The sequence below is a fragment of the Oryctolagus cuniculus genome, chromosome 5 (genome assembly GCF_051225735.1).
Source record: "Oryctolagus cuniculus isolate XC-2025 breed Fujian yellow rabbit chromosome 5, ASM5122573v1, whole genome shotgun sequence".
NCBI lineage: Eukaryota > Metazoa > Chordata > Mammalia > Lagomorpha > Leporidae > Oryctolagus > Oryctolagus cuniculus.
Genome location: NC_142871.1, coordinates 85,729,066 through 85,753,448, shown reverse-complemented (window position 1 = coordinate 85,753,448; position 24,383 = coordinate 85,729,066). Strand labels below are relative to the sequence as shown.

The 24,383-nt window shown below is 38.9% G+C and overlaps 1 pseudogene; it reads left to right on the top strand.

Moving 5' to 3' along the window:
* Positions 1-8,656: 8,656 nt before the first annotated feature.
* LOC100345941 (ubiquitin-conjugating enzyme E2 E2 pseudogene) lies at positions 8,657-24,100 on the top strand (annotated as a pseudogene).
* Positions 24,101-24,383: the final 283 nt, after the last annotated feature.

Here is a 24,383-nt window from a genome sequence, read left to right as displayed (position 1 = left end):
ACTGAATCAGCTAGAATACTTTTTAAAAGGAGAAGAGGAGGTCCAGAAGTCAAGGTCGGTCTGTTTCAAGTCTATTCAACAGCTTCTTCCTGCTGCCATCTTCCAGCACAGTTTTTCTCCCGGATACTTGTCTTCTGTGAGAATCACCCTTGAGATCCAACAAGAAAGTGCCCTGCTTTCTGTATTGGAGTGGATCACACAGCTGAATTCAGATGATTAAAACCTAAGAATATTGCCCAGAAACAATTAGGCTCCAAGCCTCTCCCGCCTCTTGTATTAATTGGCATTAATTGCACAATTTCATCTCTCTTGTTAGGCTCAGTCTCCCCACCTCTAACAGCTGCTTTCCCTGATCTGGTTTTAGCTTCCTTGTCACAGACTCCTGACTGATGAGATATCCACCTTCCTTCTTGATTCTACTTTTTCCCTAAGGACACGCCGTCTTCAACTTGAACTGTGAATTTTTTTTAGACAACCCTCATCATCAGACCCTAGTAAAACTTCTCTTGCCAACCCTTCATTCAGCTCGGCAGCTCCCTGCCTACCATATCAGTCCACACCACTGGTTCAGCTTTCAAGAACTGGACTTGTTTTTCATGGGTTCCCAAATCCTGCCCTGCACCAGTTCCTTTCTGTCCCCTGCTCATGCCTCAATACGATGTTTCTGTCCTTCATCCTTAACTTCTTCTTGCTCATACACTAAAGTATGATGCTGAAGACCTAGAGCTCGGGAAACCACTCTCACACACAGAGAAGATGTGAAGAGAGTAGGAGGGAAACCGTGCTGCTGGAATCCCAAGTTAGAGCCCTGAGCACTTCTTCCATTTCATCCTACTGAAAGTCACATAGATGAGGGTACGGCAAAGAGTTCATAGAAAATAAATTTAAAATATGTTATCTTGGTACAAAAATTTGAAATGCATGTGTAGGTTTTTCATAATACACATTGTCTATAGCTTTTTGAAGACATCTATTTAATAACTTTTTATAGGCTATTATAGGACATTTAATCAGTTAGTACAACAACATTCCTATTGAAAACTATTTTCCATGATCCTAGAAACTGACAGACAAATGAACACTAATAAGTTATGTACTTCTAGAACTACATGAAAGTGGCTTTTTTCTAACAAATTAGCTCTGAACTTCATCCAAAAAGCTCAATTGTCCCAATTTTATTTATTTGAAAAGAAAAAAAAATCCAGTTAAGTTTCTGTATCACTAAAATTAGGAGCAAAATTATGCATGCAGTACCTGTTAAATAACATTGCTGTCTTTTATTCATTGCAAATGATTGCTGAAGTAGATACACATTTTTATTTCTGATTTAAATTTTAAATATACTCAATTTTCTATGTTCTGTACCTAGTTTTCTCAAATCATAAGGATCTACACAAATATTTCAGCTCAAATAAAGTTCTAAAATAGCTCTGAACTAATTTCAGTTTAAATTTTTTTACCTTATAAAAAAGGATGATAATCAGTTTTTAATGATTTTGTGACTATCTTAAAATTTATTTTTTTTCAGTGAAGTTGAACATCTTTTAATTTAATCATTATTTATAACCTTTGCTTATTTTCCTGCTGAACTACTGTCTTTTTCCTTTTTATTTGTTGTAGGCATTATTTAGTAGAGCCATTAAATCCTTGAATATAATATAAATTAAAAATTTTATCTCAAAAAATTGCAACTACATAGCAATAAAACAAAACAGTTAAAATTTGAAAAAATAAAAAGGGGTGATAATAAAATTTAATCATGCACATGTAAGGAATAATTTGAAGCATTAGAATTAATCACCATCAGGGCTGTAGATATGGAGTAGCAGGTAAAGCCAGCGTCTGTGGTGCCAGCATCCCATATGGATGCCGGTTCCAGTCCCGGCTGAAACACTTCCAAGCCAACTCCTTGCTAATGAGTCTGGGAAAGCAGCTTAAGATGGTTCAAGTGCATGGGCCCCTGCAACCATGCGGGAGACCTGGAAGAAGATCCTGGTTCCTGGCTTTGGCATAGACCAGTCCCTGGCCACTTCGATCATCTGGGAAGCAAATCAGCAGATGGAAGATCCTCTCTCTGTCTCTCCCTTCTTTCTCTTGCTCTGTAACTCTGCCTTTCAAATAAGTAAATAAATCTTTTTAAAAAAGTAATCGCAAATATATTTTATTGGGTCAAATGTGGCATAATAAATTGGAAGAAAAATTATACTCAATATAAACATACTCTTAGAAAGTCAGCACCTTGGGTATCTAATTTTTTAGCTGCCCAGCAGTCTTCCCTTCCTTGCTAGAAAACAGCATCCCTAGCCGGCGCCGTGGCTCAATAGGCTAATCCTCCACCTTGCGGCGCCGGCATACCGGGTTCTAGTCCCGGTTGGGGCGCCGGATTCTGTCCCGGTTGCCCCTCTTCCAGGCCAGCTCTCTGCTATGGCCAGGGAGTGCAGTGGAGGATGGCCCAGGTGCTTGGGCCCTGCACCCCATGGGAGACCAGGAAAAGCACCTGGATCCTGGCTCCTGCCATCGGATCAGCGCGGTGCGCCGGCTGCAGCGGCGGCCATTGGAGGGTGAACCAACGGCAAAGGAAGACCTTTCTCTCTGTCTCTCTCTCTCACTGTCCACTCTGCCTGTCAAAAAAAAAAAAAAAAAAAAAAAAAAAAAAAAAAAGAAAACAGCATCCCTCTTATCTTTTGGGGAAAGCATCCTGCCATACTCCTGGATTATTTACTATCATAGCATCCCCTCTATATCCTCTATCCTTTGCCTAGCAGGCAAATCAGAGCATCCATACCCCTCCTTACAGTGACCCAGACTAGATGAGAATGTTTTCCATAGTATTTGTCCTAGGTACTAGGGAAAAAAAGAGCCTTCTTTCCTAGGTTTCAAACCAAAAAAGTAATTAAAGCCATAGATATCTTCCACTTTCTGTCAAAGCTACATGGAAGAAAATAACCACATAGGAAATATGAGGCCAACAGCAGAAAGAAGCAGAGCTGAGGAAAAAACAGAGGAAAACACATGGATGACATTGATGCCCTGAATCCAGCTGACCCTGAAGCCATCACACCAGATCCTTCCTGATGATTTTGAATTCAGAAGTTCCCATCTTACTTAAGTTCACACTTCTGTCTGGGTCTTCTACAACCACACAAATCCTTAAAAAATCCAGGAATAAAGGAAGAAATGAGCCTCCATTTGCCTCAGTGACTTGTCTCCATTTAACTTTATGTTCATCTGAGGGAATTAGTGTTCTTCAGCCAGTACTACACAAGAAATCTGGTTCTTCTCTCGTGTTCAAAAATTATAAAGGGCCTCAATATACAAGAGTGGGCAGAGGGAAAACCTCCCTCTAGGCCTTCTCCTCTGTGGCTTTTGGAGAGTTATCAATTTTTTTATACCTCAGATTCCTTATGTTTAAATAGACTTTATGGTAGTACCCAGTTTAGAGTTGCCTTGTGAAATCAATGAGATATAGCATATAAAGGACAAGAAACAATAATATTCAATAAATCTTAGCTAAGATCAAACAAATGGATATGATGTAAAGCAACATGATAGATAAGAACAAATCACACAGCGTCCATTCTGCATCCTTCTCTTTGTTCTGATCCTATAGGGACTGAACAGCCACTTGCTACAGCATGAATACATGGAAATTGCGTGTATGCACTCATCAAACCTTGACCAAAAATATTGCATGAATCATGTAAAATCTAGAGCAGATCCTGTGATGTGGTTGTGTCTTAGTAAGAAACTGAAATTTCATAGATTTGAATTCTACCTCTACAATTCTGTAAGCCATAGGATTTCGAACATTTTACATAAGGTCATCAAGCCTTATTTTCTGGATTTAGAATGTGTATCATTATAATTCCCTAAGTCATTGTGAGTCACAGATAATAGGCATAAGGGGACCCTGTCCTAGTCAGTCTCTTCATGGTGTAATGAGGTCACTGGTTGAGTAACAAACAATAAAACACTATTAGCAAGGCAGCATTGAGTCAGTTGGCTGGATTCAACCAGGGAGTCCTGGAAACAAGACGGGGCTCAGCCCGTTGTCCAAGAGCTGCAGATGGTGTGAGAAGTCTCAGGTGTCTAGGCAGGGACTTGACTACAGGGCATCAAGAAAAATTGTGAAAGATTTTGAAATGGTAACATGATATTTCTAGGCCTCATATGTAGCTCATCCATCAAGTTATCTCTGCCTTTCATTGAATTTGAGTGATTTAATGGTTCTATAAATTATAGGAAACATGACTCTTGTCTTGAAAATGTGTGTCTGGTAGAAGGCAGTTTATATATTCCTTTATATATATTCACTTCATATGAATGTGAATTCATTTCAAAACTGCCGATTTCTGATAGATATATGGTTCTTGTAATCTTACTTTGAATTTATTAGAACATCGTATTGGTTCCCTCACTGATTTTAGTTAAATAAAGTGTTTGATAAGAGGACTGGCATTGTGGTGCAGTGAATTAAGCCTCATTTGCAATGTTAGCATCCCATATCTGAGTGATGATTCAAGTCCTAGCTACTCTACTTGCAATCTAGCTTCCTGCTAACACACCAGGGGAAGGTAGCAGAAGATGGCCTAACTGCATGGGCCCTTGCCACCCATGTGGGAGACCAAGATGGAGTTTCTGGCTCTTGGTTTTGGCCAGGCCAAGACTTGGCTGTTGTCATCATTTGGGGAGTGAACCAGAAAATGTATAATCTCTCCTCTCTCCTCTTCCTCTCTCTCTCTGCCTTTGATATGAATCTAAATAGTGATTATTAAAAGCTGGTAGAGGGGGCGGCACTGTGGCACAGTGGGTTAAAGCCCTGGCCTGAAGCGCCAGCATCCCATAGGGGCACTTGTTCGAGTCCCCGATGCTACACTTCCTATCCAGCTCTCTGCTATGGCCTGGGAAAGCAGTAGAAGATGGCCCAAGTCCTTGGGCCTCTGCAACCATGTGGGAGGCCCGGAAGAAGCTCCTGGCTCCTGGCTTCGGATTGGTGCAGTTCCGGCCGTTGCAGCCAATTGGGGAGTGAACCAGCGGATGGAAGACCTCTCTCTCTCTCTCTGCCTCTCCTCTCTGTGTAACTCTGACTTTCAAATAAATAAATAAATCTTTAAAAAAAAAAGCTGATAGAGGAATGGAGAGGAAAAGTAATCATCATTACCAAAATACAGTTGGATTCTGATATCCCTTAGAACAATAGTGTAACTATAGTCTACAATAAAAAAATGGAAGGACCACTAGCCTGGTATTATTGGTTTATAATGCATGTATTTGTTGAAATATTGCATTATATTCCACAAAATATACAAGTATTTAATGCTAACCTAATATTCTTAAAAGAACTGAAATCAAAATCAAATAAAAATCAAAATAAAATAAAAATAAACATTATTTTAAAAATTTATCCTTTCGAAATGGGTTTTCTCAATTGCAAAGAAACTAATACTTCTCTATCTTACAGCTCATATTGCTCCTCCTCAGTGATTCCTTGAAATTTCAGTGTTTCTATAAACAACCAGGGCTAATCACAATGCAATAAGGTTAATTGTCAAGAAAAAGGCTGTATGATTCAGCAGATCTTTCATTATTATCACTGGTACTGGCATGAAGAGTCAGAGCACTGGAGGAAGGTGAGGCTCTGGACAGGGGCCACACTCCTAGTGAATTATGATGGAAGATGGACCAGACACACTAATGCTGATTGAGGAACAGCCAGAAAGGTTTGTAAAGCCTTTTAACTTCACTATTAAAAGTTCCAGCCATTAGAGTCTCCTTCCTGGAATCCTCCCCCCGCCCCACCACACTCAGGAGCAGTATGAATTGATATGGGCAGAAGGACTCCACAGTATGATGCACCATGGAGAAAAGAGCATAGGAAAGAAAGATGCCCATAGCAGAACTGAGGGAAAAGGGGTATCAAGCAGGGTTTGAAAGGTCTTTCCTACATAAGAAGTGTATATTAATGAGGAGATCTAAGGACAATTTTAATTTTTTATGATATACTGTTTTAAATTATCTATCAAGTGTCTTTCAAATAATGAAAGACTGATTGCAAAATTCAAGAAAGGAAAAATCTAAATTTACTGGCTAGTAGTATTTGTATAGTTCTATTCTCTTATATTACAGAATATAACTTAATAGACATCTTGTTCAAAATGAGATTGAATAGATTCCATATGAGAAGTTTTAGCTTTTTAAAAATATAAATCATTTGGGGCTGGTGCTGTGGCACAGCACGTTAACGCCCTGGCCTAAAGTGCCAGCATGCCATATGGGCGCCGGTTCGAGATCCTGCTGCTCCACTTCCGATCCAGTGCTCTGCTGTGGCCTGGAAAAGCAGTAGAGGATGGTCCAAGTCCTTTGGCCCTGTACCTGCATAGGAGACTCAGAAGACACTCCTGGCTCCTGGCTTCGGATCAGCACAGCTCTGGCCATTGTAGCTAATGGGGGAGTGAATTATCAGATGGGAGACATCTATCTCTCTCTCTCTGCCTCCCCTCTCTCTGTGTAACTCTGACTTTTAAATAAATAAATCTTTAAAAAATATATAAATCATTTGAGATAGTAGAATAAATTTAGTTTCATCATCCTTTTGTATAAATTTGACTTCTAGTAGACCTTGTAAAGTCTTAGATAATTGACATCACACTGTTTGGGAACACCAAGACATGCAAGAGGCTTTGAATGCTGACCAGTAGCACAGATCCAGGAAGCCAATTTGAGTAAAGATAGAGTGTTACCTTTTTGAAATTCAGCACATAACTTTGCTATGGGCAAGAGTGAAGGTGACATGAGAAGTGGTCTTGGGTCAGCCATATTTTTAAAAGTTCTGATATACTCTATTAAAAAAGAAAAGGAGTTTATTCTTAACAGTTGTCAGATTGTGCAATACTTTTGATTGAAGATTTTAGCACCCAGCAAAAAGTGTATTTTTCAGTGACCTGTAATTGATGAAATGTAATAATTTCCTTCTAAGGAAGTGAAGTTAGACCAGACTTTATGACCATTTTCCAACCCACATAAAATTGATTTTTTTAAATCATAATAACTTTTTATCTTTTACTTATTGGAGAGACAGATAAAGTGAGACAGACAGATATAGACAGAAAGAGCTCCCATTCACTGGTTCATTCCCCAAATTCCCACAATGGCCTGGACTCAGCTGAGCCCAGGAAAGAACTGGGAACTCAAGGTTTCCCACATGGTGGGCAGGAGAGTAATCAATCAAGCCATAACCTCTCCCTCCCAGGATCTGCATTAGCAGGAATATGGAGCCAAGAGCAAGTTGTATATTTAATCCACATTTTTTTGTGAGATGCAAGAAACCTTAACCAGCATTTCAACCAATAACTGTATAATCTTTGTAAAGGTAGCTCCATCTCTTATATCTGCAATGTAGGCAGTGACACATGAATTCTTTTCTAGCTAGAAATGGGAACTTCTTTCATCCTCACCTCTCCAAATTAATTACAGATAATAGCAAGCTGTTAATTTCCTAAAATATTTTTTTAAATATTTTATTTATTTTGAAAGTCAGAGTTACACAAAGAGAGAAGGAGAGGCAGAGAGATAGAGAAAGAGGTCTTCCATCTGATGGTTCACTCCCCGATTGGCCGCAATGGCCGGAGCTGCACCGATCTGAAGCCAGGAGACAGGAGCCTCCTCCGGGTCTCCCATGTGGGCACAAGGGCCCAGACTTGGGCCATCTTCCACTGCTTTCCCAGGCAATAGCAGAGAGTTGGATAGGAAGTGGAACAGCCAGGTCACGAACCAGCACCCATATGGGATGCTGGTGCTTCAGGCCAGGGTGTTAACCCACTGCGCCATAGCGCCGGCCCCTAAAATATTATTTATGCAGAAATGTTATAGAATACCCTTAAACTTTTCCAGTTGGCCAGAGACGTTAAGACCCTGGAAAAATCAAGCACTTTTTAAAATTCAAAACGAATTACCAACTTTGTGAGAAGAAAGAAACTTTAGATACCATTTTGTTCAATCGTTGTATTTTCATATGACAATAAGGCTCAGAAACACAACCAGAACACTAACTTTTTCTCTAGGTTTTTAAAGAAGCATGTCTTCAATCATACTATACTTCCCATGGAGTTATTGCATTGCAGCACTTTTATTATAATATGGCTAGATGAAATAATAGGGAGAGAATATCTTCCTAACCAGTACATCTGAGTAGGAGTGATCATTGAAGCTCAAGAAATAAAAGTTATTACTAAAGATGGAAATATCTCTAGAAGTGAAAGCTTTGGGCAAATCCTCTAGGGATATTTATATTAAGAGGCAGAAGAAGGAAAAGACAGTAAAAGGAGTCTAGAGTTTAGAAAGAGAACCAATGACTTAAGAAGGTGGAGTTTGGGTTGAAGGCAGGGACGGTGAGAAAAGCAAACATTGAAAAGTTTAGAAACAGAAAAAATAAAGAGGAAATGGAAGAGAAAGAAGACCTAGGAGGAGATGAAGTGGAAGTGCTAAGAAGAAAATGGTATAGGCAAACGGCTGGCTGAAGGCAGCGGCACAGCGCCTCCTGAAGATGTGGTGGCTTCATTTTTCAGGACTCAGGTGGCCACAGTGGTGGCTGTGGGCAGCAGGCTTGGAAGCCAGAGCTGGAATGGCTACAGGCAGCGGCAGCCTGGATGGATCTAAAATGTCCACAGAGAGACAAAGAGTTGATAACAGTCCAAGCACTGGTGGAGGAAGTTCTGATGGAGACGAACTTGAAAGTTTTCAGCAAGAACCAGAACGAGAGCAAGTTCAGTCCAAAACAAAGGGAAAAATATCCAGCAAGACAGCTGCTAAATTATCGACTGGTGCTAAAAGAATTCAGAAGGAGCTTGCAGAAATTACATTGGAGCCTCCTCCCAACTGTAGTGCTGGACCCAAAGGAGACAACATTTATGAATGGAGGTCAACTATATTGGGACCTCCAGGATCTGTCTTTGAAGGAGGGGGGTTCTTTTTTGACATAACCTTTTCACCAGACTATCTGTTTAAACTCCCTAAGGCTACATTCCGAACAAGAATCTATCACTGTAACATTAACAGCCAGGGCGTGATCTGCCTGGACATCCTGAAGGCCAATGGGAGTCCAGCCCTGACCATTTCTAAAGTCCTCCTCTCCATCTGCTTGCTACTCACTGACTGCAACCCTGCCGACCCTCTGGTGAGCAGCATTGACACACAACACATGACCCACAGAGCAAAGCACAACCGGATGGCCAGACAGGACCCCTCCAGACTGTGCAAGCCCATTCTCCAAGTGCATCAACAGCCCTGCCCGCCCCTCCAGACCTTGGTTCTTATTTTCTTGTTTTTATTAAATTTTAAACTGCTTTGTGACGGTATGTCATCCATTCCTCTTCCTCCTTCCCCTCCTCCCACTCTCTCCTTTTCTCTTTTTCTCTCTCTACTTATCTCTCTTTTCTTCTTGTTCTATTCCCTTTTTGATTTCTGTTAACTTGAAAAGTTTGGGATTATTTTTCCCACGACAACATGGATGAGAACTTCTGTTTTCAGTGCTAACAATGTTGGATCTGTAATAGTACGCACTTTCTCACCAAAAAAAAAAAAAAGATACAAAAAACTTGAATGTTTATATATGTGTGAAAAACAGGTTACAATTATAATGTTGTAAGACAGAAAAGATATTGCTGATACACAAGGTCCTGAAGGAGGAAAAATGAAAGGCAATTAACACCCTGCAGGAGGGATTGTTGTTTCTCCAAGACAGGAAAGACAGTGCTTGAAACACGGACCAGGAAGAGGCTCTCTCCTAAGAGCCTGGTTCTCAGAAAATTGCTTGGTAAGGACATTGGCTGAGTGAGGAGAGAGCAAAAGAGAGTGACAAGCAATTGAAATGATCATCACCAGGTTTTTGATGGTTATTTCTCCTGCTGGAGCAGACAGTCTAGAGTTGAGATGAGTAGTAAGTAGGTTTAAGGGAGGAGCAGGGAGAAGAACTGGAGACATGGATAGCTACACTAACTCATTCAACAATCTGAGAAACAGACTGCATCCCTAGCACATTATCCTCTGTTGTGTGGGAATCAGGTTGTCCAGAATGCGACTTTGACAAAATTCTGATTGTGGCAGGACTCTTACCACTGCTACCTTTATATACTTACACACTTGTGAGGAAGTATAGTGGAGGAAGTGAATTGAAGCAGAGAGAAATACCAGGAGATGCCTCCAATCTGTATCCCATGATTCCCCTATCGGGCCACTTTATCATCATGTACTATGGTTTTGATGTTGTTTTCCCTTCTGAAGTCATATGTGTTTGGGTCTGGATCCTCAGTCTGATGGTGCATGAGGGTTGGGGCCAAGAGGGAAGTCCTTAGGTCAACTGAGAGACTGCAAGTGGATGTGGAGCGTTCCAATCTCTCGCTGTTATTATTTCAAAAGTGACCTCTTGCTCCCACATGTGCTCCTGCCATTGCATCTGCCATGAGGTGACTCAGCAAAGGGCCTTTTCTAAGAACCTGGATTGTGCTAGTTGCAGTTTCAGTATCCAAAACTGTGCATGGAATAAACCTCTTTCCTTTATAAAGTAAGCCTATCTCTGGTATTTTATTATAGTAATAAAAACTGACCACGTCTTTGTAAAGCAAGCTCTTCACAATCAGGATGTATCTGGTAAAGTAAATGAAGATCAGAGTGGATACAAATTAGAAAATGATAAACCAGTAAATAATTTTTATTTAGATTTTTATAAACATCTATCAGAGAGCCAACCACCAAGTCTGTTGAAAATGTAGAACAGCTAGATCAAAAGTTAATTAAATCTTTAATCAAATCCTTAAAGCTCTAGAAAGATTTAGAAGGAAAAGAGCATGAGCTGCTTAAAAAAAAATCCTGAATTCTTAAAGAGCTTGTGTCAAGATAGTGTTTGAAGAGATTTGAGTTTCAAATGCAGTTTGTATGCCAACCGTGGTAAGTATATGTCCTGGGGCACCAGCAGCCTATAGTTATAACTCTGCAGAATACAACCTCACAGCTGGGGAACATCTATTTATGTCAACTGAAATGTTTTAGCCCTATCCAATTTTCGACCACTGGGAAAAAAAGTTGTGTAACTGAGGAGTTTTAACTTGTATCCTTGACAACAATAAATGTAAATTCTGACTTTCTTTTCAACTAAGAGAGAGACGCTTATGACATAATGAAGAGGATTTCAAAATGGGCTGGGCTCCGGCTGAAGCAGAAGTGGATCAATGTTTGAATTCGAGGGTCATATCTGAAGTCCCTGTCACTTAAAAAATGTTTTAAGAGAAGTGGAAATATGTTGTTAGGAATTCAGAAACATTGAGAACTTGGACCTTCAACAAAAAGGCACATGAAAAGTCTGTTATTTTTAGTTTCGTCTCTACACCTTAAGCTTCCTACTGATACAGTAATTTACATTGCCTCTGGAATGTTTCAGGTGTACACGTGTAAGCACTTGCATAGGAACACAATCTGGCCCCAGGCTACTTGCCTTCCCACTCTACTTCATATCCCTTTGCCCCATATTCTCTCTTCCTGCCTGATAAACTCATTACTCTTATAGAAGAAAAAGCTGGCTGCCAGCAGTTTATTCAGTGCTTCCACAGCACCGAGTGGTCTCTGAAAAAACTGATTGCCAAACCGAGATTTTCACTTCCCAGTTGTCTTTGCTTCTAGATAAACACCACCAATCATCACCTCTGGAGGGTGAGTGCTGTACATCACTCATTTGTGCTCAAGGAAATGCAATGGTTATGCTAGACAAGCAGGTACACTTTCTCCATCTTGTTTTCCTCATCCATCAGCTCTGACCCTCTAAATGACAATATTTCCTTTGGATTTAAGCAGCCCAGGTCCTGAATTAGAGGAAAGCAACCAGCCAATCAGAAGCATCCACATCGGCATTTTCATTATGAGAAATAAACTTCTGACTTACTTAGTCAACGAATCTTTGGGTTTTATTTGTTGCAACAGGTGGTTTTACCTTAACAATATACGAGTCACTCTCATCTCCTCTTCCTTCCGATAATGTGTTTCTTTTGCTTGGAAAGCTATTATCTTTTCCCTTATATGCCAGATAATGTTTAGAGATACAAAGGTGAGCAAAATAGCCTATTTTCACTGAACATGCAATATGCTGAACTACAATTTATCCTTCAAAGAAAAGTTTAATGTTACTGGCCTCTATAATTTTCTCTGATCTGACCCTGCTTCTACACTGCTTAAGCACAGTTAATTATTCCCCTATCTGTGGTCTAGTAGAAATCAGGACCATTTACAAGTTTTAAAATTCCAGCTGGCAGTCCTGGGAAAACGTCACAGAGAATTACATAAGTCTAGATAATGGGTCTGAAGTTATTTGCTTATACATTTCATGATCTGGATTGTTGTTTCCTACATGTCAGAGACAATGTCTGTTTGGTCTTTGTAAATGTAATGCCTGGCCCAATAGAGGATTAGAGTTTGTAGAACTGAACAGACCTGCTTTCCTTCCACTATACTTTTTCAAGATGGATTTTATAAACTATATTTAATTCTCCTTACTGGTCCTGAGGTACAAATTTTGGTATCACAAAGAGAATCAGGTTGAAGTTGTTCTACTTATAGTACCCATTATTGGAATGATGCTGAATATACAAATATCCAGTCTTTTTCCTTCTCCCAAAGCATAATGACATTTTTCAAAGGCTGATATTAGCCAGTAACTCTTTATCAGACCTTAAGAACTGGAGCATTCACTCTTTTTATGATTATTTCTGATTCGAGCAGATTTTCTCACAGTTACCATTCACAGATAACCACTTATTAAGTCATACCTACAAGAAATATGATCAGATAAAACTTTTGTTCCAAAACAAAATTGTGCATTATCTAAAGGTACAATCAGGTTCCAAGCTCTCATAATCCCCTGGAGAGAGATGTAAGCTCGACCAAATGCTCAGCAATAGGGCTAATGAAAACATAGGAATAATTTGAAATTAGAGCTCCCAGGTTTAGGAAATGAACCCAGTAGTTCTGGACTGGGTTGGACTCAGAATCACTGCCACTGGATTGGTTCCAAGACAATAACAATCTCCAAGTACCTGGTCTGACTATTGGGACAGAGTAGTTGGAACATCTGTGTAATGATGATACTTGTAAGTAGATGTTGGCACCTCATGGTCCTTGGAGCACCTAACCACGAGTGTCAGTGGAATGGAATGGAATGTCCAGGAGAACTAGAATCCAATCAAGAGCCGGGGGCAATATTGAAGGGCATGTGCCCTTCTCATTCCTCACTCCCTGTCACTGTCTCTCAGTTCCCGCCCATATGATCGCAGGATAGCAGGACAAGCTTCGGCTTAATTCCCTGCTATGCAATTTTGTCCGGTTATAACATGGAGAACATTTCCTATTTTCTTGTCTTTTTGTTTAAAGAGAAAAATATTTAGTTTGATCAATGTTGTCTATATTTTCATAGTTGTTTTAAATCTGTTGTGCAATGATTGAAATATTTTCTTTCTTTCTTCTTCTTTGTTCTGCCCTTGGTGTTGCAGCTTTACTACGTTTTTGTTTCCTATCACTATGATCTAGCAAAAAAGAAAGAAAAAGACAGAAAAAAGTTAACCATTTCTAGCTACACTTCATCTCATCTCATAAGGGAAAACACTGATTTTGGAAAATTCTCTTAATTTAAAAGGTTCCTAATGAGAAAACAGATTATTAAAGTTGCCAGGGGAACTGAGTATAGAAAGAAGAGGAGATGAAAAGGGTGTCAGCAAACAAGAAAAGGAAAAATGAAGCTCCATCTAATGTGGGCATAGGATGTACTGAATACTTTGTATTTCTGTTTATTCATTCATTCACTCATTCCATAAACATTGCTAAGTCCCAGCTGTCAGACACTGAGATCACCCATGCAGATACATTATCCTTTTTCTCACAATCCACTTTGACCTTTAAAGTCTTTAGAAAAGACAATACCATTTCTTTAAGGAGAAAAAAATGAAAAGTAAATCTGGTTTCAAACAATCTTCAAATATGCCCGTTCCCTCAGCAACCTCCTGAGGTAGAATGGCCTCCTAAACTCAGATCACATTAGTCTCCACAAACCCTCACATACACACAAAAACACACCGGCCACACCCCACGCTTCCCTTAAAGCATTTTAGTGGAGCATAGGCAACAGGAAGCCATGGAAGCATTTTAATCAGGAAAATAGCAGTCACGTTTACTACTTTTTGTCCTTAAAATAAAGAGAGATTTCTGCTAGTATTTCCAGCCTCACTTATTTATCATTCTCTTTCCATTACATGTGAATAATTCTGTACACTCCCCCAAATTTCCTCTGTTCCCTCTTTGCTGTAGGACTTTGCATATAATTTTTTTTTATCTTTGCCTGAAATACCCCTTTCATCATTCTGCACCTGGTTATACTGGAACTTTTTTCCAACTTGAGTTCAATCTTTCCCTAAAATGTCCCTGCTACCACCAAAACTGCACTAATTGTCTTCTCTGTGCTCCTACATAACTCAGATTGTCGTGAACTGCAGTGATGATGTATCTGTCTGCTCAATTTGACTAAAACCTCCTTGCAGACATGGACTGAATTCTAATCATCTCTGAATAACCAGGTCCTAGTCCAGATCATACTAGGTACCCTATAAATTCTTGTGGAGTTTAGAAGTGAACAAATGACTGATTAGGGAAATCCACTTAAATTAAAACTAATGAGATGGCTATCTTTCTATGCTTCTGTGTGCAGCACACCCTTAAGCATCTTTTATAAGGCTGGACGAGTGTTGACAAATTATTTCAATTTCTGTTTCTTATGGAAGGTCTTTATTTCACCCTCATTCATAAATGAGAGCTTTGCAAGGTACAGTATTCTGGCTGACAGTTTTTTTTCTCTTAGACTATGTTTCATTATTCTCTTCTAGCCTGTAGGGTTTCTGATAAGAAGTCAGCTCTGAGTCTAATTGGAGATCCTCTGAAAGTAATCTGCCATTTCTCTAGTGCACATGTTAGAATCTTTTCTTTACGTTTTACTGTGAAAATTTTTTTTTTGACAGGCAGAGTGGACAGTGAGAGAGAGAGACAGAGAGAAAGGTCTTCCTTTGCTGTTGGTTCACCCTCCAATGGCCGCCGCTGCAGCCGGCGCACCGCGCTGATCCGATGGCAGGAGCCAGGATCCAGGTGCTTTTCCTGGTCTCCCATGGGGTGCAGGGCCCAAGCACCTGGGCCATCCTCCACTGCACTCCCTGGCCATAGCAGAGAGCTGGCCTGGAAGAGGGGCAACCGGGACAGAATCCGGCGCCCCGACCGGGACTAGAACCCGGTGTGCCAGCGCCACAAGGTGGAGGATTAGCCTATTGAGCCACGGCGCCGGCTCAGTGAAAATTTTGATTACAATGTGTTGGGGTAAAAATCTTTTCTGTTCATGTCTATTAGGAGTTCTATGTGCTTCTTGTATTTGGGTGTCCCTTTCTTTCTCCAAATTGTATGTTTCCCCTGATCTGAGGTAACTAATAGAGTACCTAAAATGTAATGTATTGGAGTGAAATGGACATTTTGAGATTTGATGATTGTTTACAGCCTTTATTGCTTCAGTTGATAAACAGTGTTTTTTTCTTTATAGTATTTGTTGAACTCTTACTTAGTGTAGGGTTAACTTTATGATCATTAAGTAAGCTAAAAATAGGTCTTTGTTAAAAGTAAGAGTGGGACTGAAAGAAGGAGGAGGAAGAAGGGTTGGAGCCTGGGTGGGAAGGAGAGTAGGATGGGAAGTATCACTATGTTCCTAAATCTGCAAATATTAATTACATGAAACTTGTATTACTTAAAGTTTAAAAAAAAAGTTAAAAGTAAAGACGTTGCAATAGACAACCACCTTTCCTATAAGTTTTTTATGTTACCCCCAGTAAGATGTGGCTGTCTTGGCACAGAGATCTTCCCTACATGCATCTGCAATAGAGCTACAATTGCATCAACCATTCAATGTCTATGGTTTGTCTCTTTAAGGAAATTTCAATTCTTAGGTGGTAAGGAGTCTCATTGATTAATCTTTGAATTTTCATCAGGGTTGGTCACATCATAAAGACTCAATAAGTATTTCATTTAACATTAGAAATGAAATAAGCAAAAGATACTGTTTCAAAGTTATGAATATCATTTTACAAAAGCAAGAGGACATACAGAGCTACATATATTAGCAGTATATTAAGAAAATCATTCTTATAAACATAGTTCAGCTTTTCACCCAATGCCTCCTCTTTCACTTTCCATTAGCAAAACAATATGCATCCCAAAGAGGCAAATAAGTTACCTCTATACTTGTTTTTGGAGTGTTATCACTTTCTTTCATATGCCAACTAATTAAGGCTATACAATGGCTAATGTTTCCAATTGCTTAGATGTCCCCATGTGCCATTGTATTTTAATCCCTGTTTATTTTCTCAATTTTCATTTTTCAATGTTTTATTTTTTGAGATAACACTTTTAATTTCTATTATAGTCAACATTCATATTTAATTTTTTTTAAATTACAGAGATGTTCTAAACCAGAAAGGGGAAATTAGTTTTCTGCCAGGAGGACTATAAAATATTAATAAGAAAACTTTAAGAAACAAACAGGAAAACATAATTAACCCATGATTTAAGCACTGAACTTTTGAGCATTGGAAAAAAATGTCTGAATCCTGATTAGCATAAGAAAAAGAAAAAAGCATCTATTTTTTAATTATTTGTTTATTTGAAAGGTAGAGCTACAGAGAGAGATCATCCATCACCTGATTCACTCCTCAAACGGCACTAATGGCCAGGGCTGGGTCAGGCCTTAGCCAGGACCTAGAACTTCATCTGCATCTTCAAGAGACACAACTATTTCAGCCGTTTTCTCTTGTTTCTGAGACACATTAGCATGGACCTGGATCAGAGCTAGAACAGCTGGGACTAGAACCTGTGCCCATTTGGGATGCTGGTGTCACAAGCTGCTGTTCAACCTGTCATGTCACAATGCTGGCCCCAAAAGCATCCATATTCTATATTCCCCCTAATTGTACTTGAAAGCAATTTCTATGGATGGTTCATACTGGGTTTCTATAATACAAATACTTTAACAACATTTTGCTTGTGTCAATTACAATAGAAGATTATTCTCTACCCTAAATTTAAAAATAGGAAGACAAAGCAACCAATAGCAATAATTCCTAAATTGTAACTCAGTGTGAACAAATGATCTAAAAACTTCAAAGTTTAGTACTTCTTTAGATAGACTGGCAACATCTTTGCCATTTTCCCAAGCCAACATGACAATGAGATATACACGTGCATATGAATGTAAACTGGCCATGACTTTTTAGCTGACCTTTCCTACTGCTAAAAATGTACTTTCTTAACTGGTTGCTTATTTTGTTGCTGTTGAGTTTCATGATCTCTTTTTATTCTGGTTATTCATCCTTTATGGTGATACCTCAGAAATCTGAATATAGACCTATTGTATCACCCAGCCATCCCACTCCTGGGAATTTACACAAGAGAAATGAAATTAGCATTTTTTTAAGATTTTATTTATTTATTTGACAGGTAGAGTTACAGACGTGAGAGAGAGAGAGAGAGAGACAGAGAAAAAGGTCTTCCTTTCGTTGGTTCACACCCCCCCCAAATGGCCACCACAGCAGGCGCTGCGCTGATCCAAAGCCAGGAGACAAGTGCTTCTTCCTGGTCTCTCACATGGGTGCAGAGGCCCAAGCACTTGGGCCATCTGCCACTGCCCTCCTGGGCCACAGCAGAGAGCAGGACTGGAAGAGGCGCACCCGGGACTAGAACCCAGCACCCATACGGAATGTTGGCACCACAGGTGGAGGATTAACCAAGTGAGCAAAGTAGGCCCCATGAAATCAGCATTTGAAAGGAATATCTGCATTCCCATGTTTATTGAAGCTCAGTTCACAATAGCTACTACATGGAACCAGCCCAAATTCCTGTCAACCAAAGATTAGATAAAGGAATTATGGGATATGTACACCACAGAGTACTACACAATGTTTAAAAAAAAATCAGTTCATTTGCAACAAAATGGATGAGTCTGGAAAACATCATACTTAGTGAAACAAGACAGTCTCAAAGGGATAACCACATGTTCTCCCTGACCTGTGATAACTTATAGAGCACCTAAAATACAACCTGTAGAAATGAAATTGACACTTTGAGAAGCAAAGACTCTGAACAGCCCTTATCTCAACTGAAGAGAAATAGCTGTTTTTTTCTTTTTTCCTCTCTTACTATTTTATGAATTCTTTTCTTAATATAGAGTTATTCATATGTGTATAAAGTTAACTGAAAATAGATCCTAGTAAAAAATAATAGTGGGAATAAGAGAGGGAGAAGGAAGAGAGGTGGGAGGGCAGGCACAGTGGGAAGAATCAATATGTTCCTAAAGTTGTAATTAGGAAGTGTATGAAGTTTGTAACTGTAAAGGTGTATAATTCTGTATACATTCCTTCAGACTCATTTCTAAGGGTACTGATTAAAAACTTGCCATGAGACCTCAAATCCTCTTACTCTGGGAGTAAAAAACAGCATTTTAAGTGTCAAAGTGATCATATGAATAGGATTTAGTGTTAAAATGATCATATAGATAGGATTATCAAAGTAATCATATAAATAGGATGAAGTGTTTAGTAATAATAATAGATAGAATTAAAAAGGAACAAGGGCTCCAACATGGGAAGCAGTCCACCCAGCAGACTCATAGAATGACAATCACTTTAAGCAGCACTCTGAGTTAGAAACAGCCTTTAAGGCATTCTGGTCTGGTTGAAAAGACCACAAGAGCATTTTAGGCATGGAAAGCCAAGACACTGTGGCAAAAAAGTGTCCTGCATGAAGGATCTCTATGTGTGAGACCCCAGTGGAAAGAAGTGGTCATCAAAGAAGGATGTTCTTTTCTCTGAAGGGAGGAGAAAACTTCCACTTTACTGCTGGCCTTGTCTAAATACTGAAGGAGTTTGTGGTTTCAAAAGGCTTCCACAGCCTAGGCAGCTCATGTCAAGAGCCCTGGATGATCACTGAGGTCAAACATAAGAGGGTTAATTGTCCAATGAACAACAGAAGTCACTGTGCACTAACTTCCCATATAGGATCTCTGCCCTCAGAGAGTTGTATTCGGAGAGTTAGCAATAAAACATGCTTTCAAAGATTTATTAAATTTTAGTTTATTAAGTAAAGAATATACTTATGTCTCATAAATTTTAGTTAGTGCAAAGTGTCCAACTCCAATGCTTTTTTACTTAGGTGCTTCTTTAATTAATGACAAAACTTATACCCAAAGACTTGCTTGCTCTTAATGCATTAGGTAAGGATACTCATATCTCATAAGCTACAGTTATGTCTAAGTGCTCACAAAAGATGTATAACTCTTGGTTGCTTTCTTAAAGTTAATTAAATTTATCAAAAAAAAAAAACAAAGAAATGAAATTAACTTTGAGATGCAATGACTTTGAACAGCCCTTGTTTTAATTGTTGAAAAAGTTTCTTCTTTTTTTCTTTTACTTTTTTCTTTTATAATACAAATTGTTGAACTCTTTACTTACTACAGAGTTAACCTTATGTGTATAAAATTAATTGAAAATAGATCTTAGTATAAAATAAGACTGAGAATAAGAGGGAGGAAGAAAAAGGGTGGGAGTGGGAGTAGGAGGGTGGGCGTGGTAGGAAGAATCACTATATTCCTAAAGTTGTACTTAAGAAATGCATGAAGTTTGTATCCATTAAACAAAAGGTTTCTCTGGGAAAAAAATGTTAAAAAATGATACGAATAAATCTTAATAAAAAATAAAATAAAGAAAATGTACTTTCTCCACAGCAGCCATCATGAAATCACAACTAATTGAGCATTTATTACATCTTGGAGATTCTTTCTCATTGTGTTTTTCCTTTCCTTTGCTCTTGGTTTATCTTTTTCACTGCATCCAGGTACCCTTAAGTGTTCTCAAGCCCTCAACTTCTTTTACTTCACGATGGACTGTATCTCTTTACTAAATTATATTATAAGCCCAGGAGGTAAGAAAACTCCTCACTTGGACTACATTGCCCTCCAGTTTGACACTCGTATACGAATAACACAAATAGCCCTTAAGTTTGAGTTGGGTTGAGGGGACCCATAAAAGGTGAAATCACTTTTTACACTATAATTCTAATGGTTACTTGTAATAATATTCATTCATTGTTTGCCTTTTACATACTATTAACTGTGAGGTGGAAGGTCAGTTTCAGTGAAATGTGATGGGAGTGTGATCAATTTATCTGTATAAATAGAGAGACTGGTCATTTTGAAGTTTATAGGAAGGGTCAGAGGAAGTTTCCTAGAGGACAGCAATACCAGACCATTGCTGAAGGATTTGGAGCCAGCCCTGTAGAATGGGATGGGAGTGTGCTCCAAACAGTGGGCACAGTGTAGGCAGTGGTATGTGCAAAGGCAGGAGAGCCTGAAATCGTCTTCTAGCTCCGGGGGAAGACACCTACTTTCTTACTCATCTTACCATTCCCAGTGTTTCAAAGCTCCTTCTTACATTCTCACATTTCTGCTTATGCACATTCCTTTATCATTCTCTCAGGGTGGTCTGCTTATGACACATCCTCGTATTTTTCCTTCATCTGAGAGTGTCTTGATTTCCCATTCATTTCTGTAAGATATTTTGTTTGGTGTGAGATCCTGGGCTGACATCTTTCCTTTTCAGCACCTGAATTCAATTATGCCAAACCTTTTTGCCTCACAATGTCTGATGAAAAATCCAAAATCCTTAGAATTGTTTTTCTTCTCTAACTAAATTTTTCTTTTTCTTTGTTTTCCTTTAAGATTGCTTTTTTAAGAAGTTTAATTATAATATGTTTTGGCATAAGTTTCTTTCAGTTTATCCTCCATGAAGTTTACTCAGCTTCTAGACTCTGTAGCTTTATGTATCTTGCAAATTTTTTAAGTTATCTTCTGTTATTTCTTCTAGTGCTTTTGGGTCCCCATTTTTCTCCTGTCTTTTTAGAACTCTAGTGGTATTAATATTATGCTTCTAGTACTCCTACAGGTCATATAAAGTCTGTTCTTTTTTTTTCTGTTAGTCTTTTTTCTCTATTATTCAGGTTAAGTACTTTCTACTATTCTAACTTCCATTTTATTGATCCTCCGCTGTTGAGCCTAATAACAATACTTTTTAGTTTAGCTGATGTTTTTTCAGTTCTAAAATTTCTATTTGATAATTATTATATGTTCTCTTTCTTTGCCAAAACTTCTTTTTCCTTGCTGAAACTTTCTACTTTTTGTGTCCAGTGTGTTTATAATTATTCATTGAAGTAGTTTTATAATGTTTTTAAAATCTTTATTAGATAATTCTAGCAATATCTGCCATCCAATGATGCTGGCATTATTGATATATTTTTATTCAGCTGGAGATCTTCCTGCTCCTTGATATAACAAGCTATTTTCAATTGAAATCTGAGCATTTTGTGTATTATGAGAGTCTGCACACCATTTTAAATTTCTGTTTTAACTAGTCTTTTCTGACACTGTTGCAGCAGGGAAAAATGCCTTATTACTTGCAGGTAGAATTCCAGTTTCCCCAGTAAGATTCTGTTAATAACTGAAAAGGGGGGATTCCTCATTGCTGTTGTGAGGAGGTAGGTGCTCTGTTTCCCAACGTGTGTTGCATTGACACTGCATTGGACAATAAATTGTCATCTGGACAATAGTGAAAATTCTGACTTTCCCCTTACATATCTTCTGACATGACCCAGAGAGAAGTGGGAAGGATTCTTCATTGCTAACAGATAGTGATAGCTGACCCTAATATTAAGGAGATGGAAACTTTTTCCACTTGACAGGTGAAAGTCTGAGCAATCTACTTAGCCTTCTGTGATACTAAGTATGCATGAATATTGGTTCATTTCATTACAACTTTGCAAAAGTAGAAGTCTAGGTTTCCCATCCAGCTTCCATGGGAAGGCGTGAAGCTCCAGTTTTTCTATGATATTTGAAATAGATTAATTATTATCTAAGTGATTTCTGTCTTTCTACATTTCTCCTTTCCTGGTATTTTGGCTAGAGAAAGCAGGTTTTATTGGAGCTTTTTTTGTCTAGAACATTGGCATTTTGTTTGCTGTTCTTTAACTACAAATCTGAGATATAGAAGGCAAAAAGAAAATTCAGAGAATTCACCTTTATACTCCTCCCACGGTAACAAAGATCACTAACTGATGACCTTGTTTTCTATACTGTTCAGAATCTTCTTGTAGATGTCCAATACATAATGTCCAGACTTTGTTTAGGCATATCTAGTGAGAGCAAGAAAAAAAAGTTTGTCTACTCTCCATTACTGCTTTAATGCTTACCACAGTCCTTTAAAGCACTAGCTGATAAGTGTGTGCAGAGATGACAGGTAGCTCTGCTTTGGAGAAGCACCTAAAAATAGCTGTTTATCAGTGTTCATGACACTGAGGCAAATGGCAAGTTCAAAACTTGCAGAACACAATAAGTCCATTTTTTCAGTGTTTAAAGAGATATATTTTAAGTATTGTCTTCAGAAATATATTTCTAAGCAATGTGTAGTAGCAACAATAATGGTATTTATCTGAGGTTCAGATAACTCCTGCTAGACCTGGAAAATTTGGCAGAAGCCCACCTTTGGGGCTCAAGTAGGAAAATCATCCTGAGAACTAGCAATAAAATTTTCCCAGAGTCTATAATCATGTGAAATAGTGTTTCTATGGTGATATTTTACCCTGCCTCCAATGACAAAAATTTAGTGCAATAGCAAGTCAAATGAGTCATTTTTCTCTGAAGTATGCAATGTAAAAGGAGGAGGGGTAAAATAGAGAAAAGCAAACCTCCAAAGCCAGTGGTGATGTTTGCAGTGTTCCATGCCCCAACTGTGTCAACCTTGTCATAATAAAGGCTTTGAGGCCAACTAGCAAACTGGAACCACGCAGGGAAGTGGAAGTGAAAGAAACACTTAGAAGAGCATCTATGGAAAGTGGGCAGTTCAGAAGAGAAAGACTAAGAAATAATTGGAATTGTTTTCTGAGATCTTCAAAAATTAAAAACTGGAAAGGACAAAGTATTCCCTGTAAGGAGACAGCCTTTATTCTAACAATAAATAAATTATTGAATAATAAAATCTACCACTTAGCCCTTAGCATAAAGTTAAAAACTCAGTTTGAGTAAAAATATTGTTTTCATCCTTGTTTGATCCTATGTACTCACCTCTGAAATCTTTGTAGGAAGCAAGCAAGAAAGAAAAGTAGCTAAATGAAAGGATTTTATGCCATTCATGTTAGAAAAAATATTTTGTCTCTTTTTTTTATTATTAAAAACAAGTTCTAGAAGAGTGGTGAATAAAAAAACTCAATCAAAACAATAAATTGTGAAATAGTGTGGAGTGGACTAGAGACTATTACAGAAAAACACTAAACCAATTAGCGTGCCTGATATACAATAAGACTATTTGGAGGCCGGCGCTGCGGCTCACTAAGCTAATCCTCCACCTTGCGGTGCCGGCACACTGGGTTCTAGTCCCGGTCGGGGCGCCGGATTCTGTCCTGGTTGCCCCTCTTCCAGGACAGCTCTCTGCTGTGGCCCAGGAGTGCAGTGGAGGATGGCCCAAAGTACTTGGGCCCTGCACCCCATGGGAGACCAGGAGAAGCACCTGGCTCCTGCCATCAGATCAGCGCAGTGCGCCGGTTGCAGCGCACTGGCCGTGGCGGCCATTGGAGGGTGAACCAACGGCAAAGGAAGACCTTTCTCTCTGTCTCTCTCTCTCACTGTCCACTCTGCCTGTCAAAAAGAAAAAAAAAAAGACTATTTGGGAGGAACATGCTGCCTTTAGTATCATTCAGCAGTAAGTACTTGCAGCTCTAAACCTACTATTTTGGAGAAAATGAGCCCTAAACTTGGTCTCTGACCCAAGACTTAGCTTTGTAATGACAGAGCATGCAAAACAGAATCCCTTTCAGCTTAATTTGTGTATTTGGCCCTTTTGCTTAGTGCTGTTTGCTTCTCTATTCTCTATTCCTCCTCTCAGGATGTACCTCCTCTCTACTGCTGATTGGGAATATTCAGCAGTCTGATTGTCCTGCATAGAACCTAGCTAAATCTCCCAGTCAGTCTCTGTTTTCTCCCTCCGGTTTTGTTTCTGAAGGTCTGAAATTCATTTGTAGCAATACATAATAACTGGTTGGTTGATGCAGTTAAAATATAAGGGTAGTTAATGTGTTTCATCTTTGAGGTTATATAAAGTTCAAGACCAGGTAAAATATCCAAATAACCCAAATTCTTTGGTAAAAAGTCGAGTAGTAAGATGTCTAATCCTTAAGGCACATTTTGCAAGAAAAATGTCCAAAGTGCTCCTTATATTATCATTCAT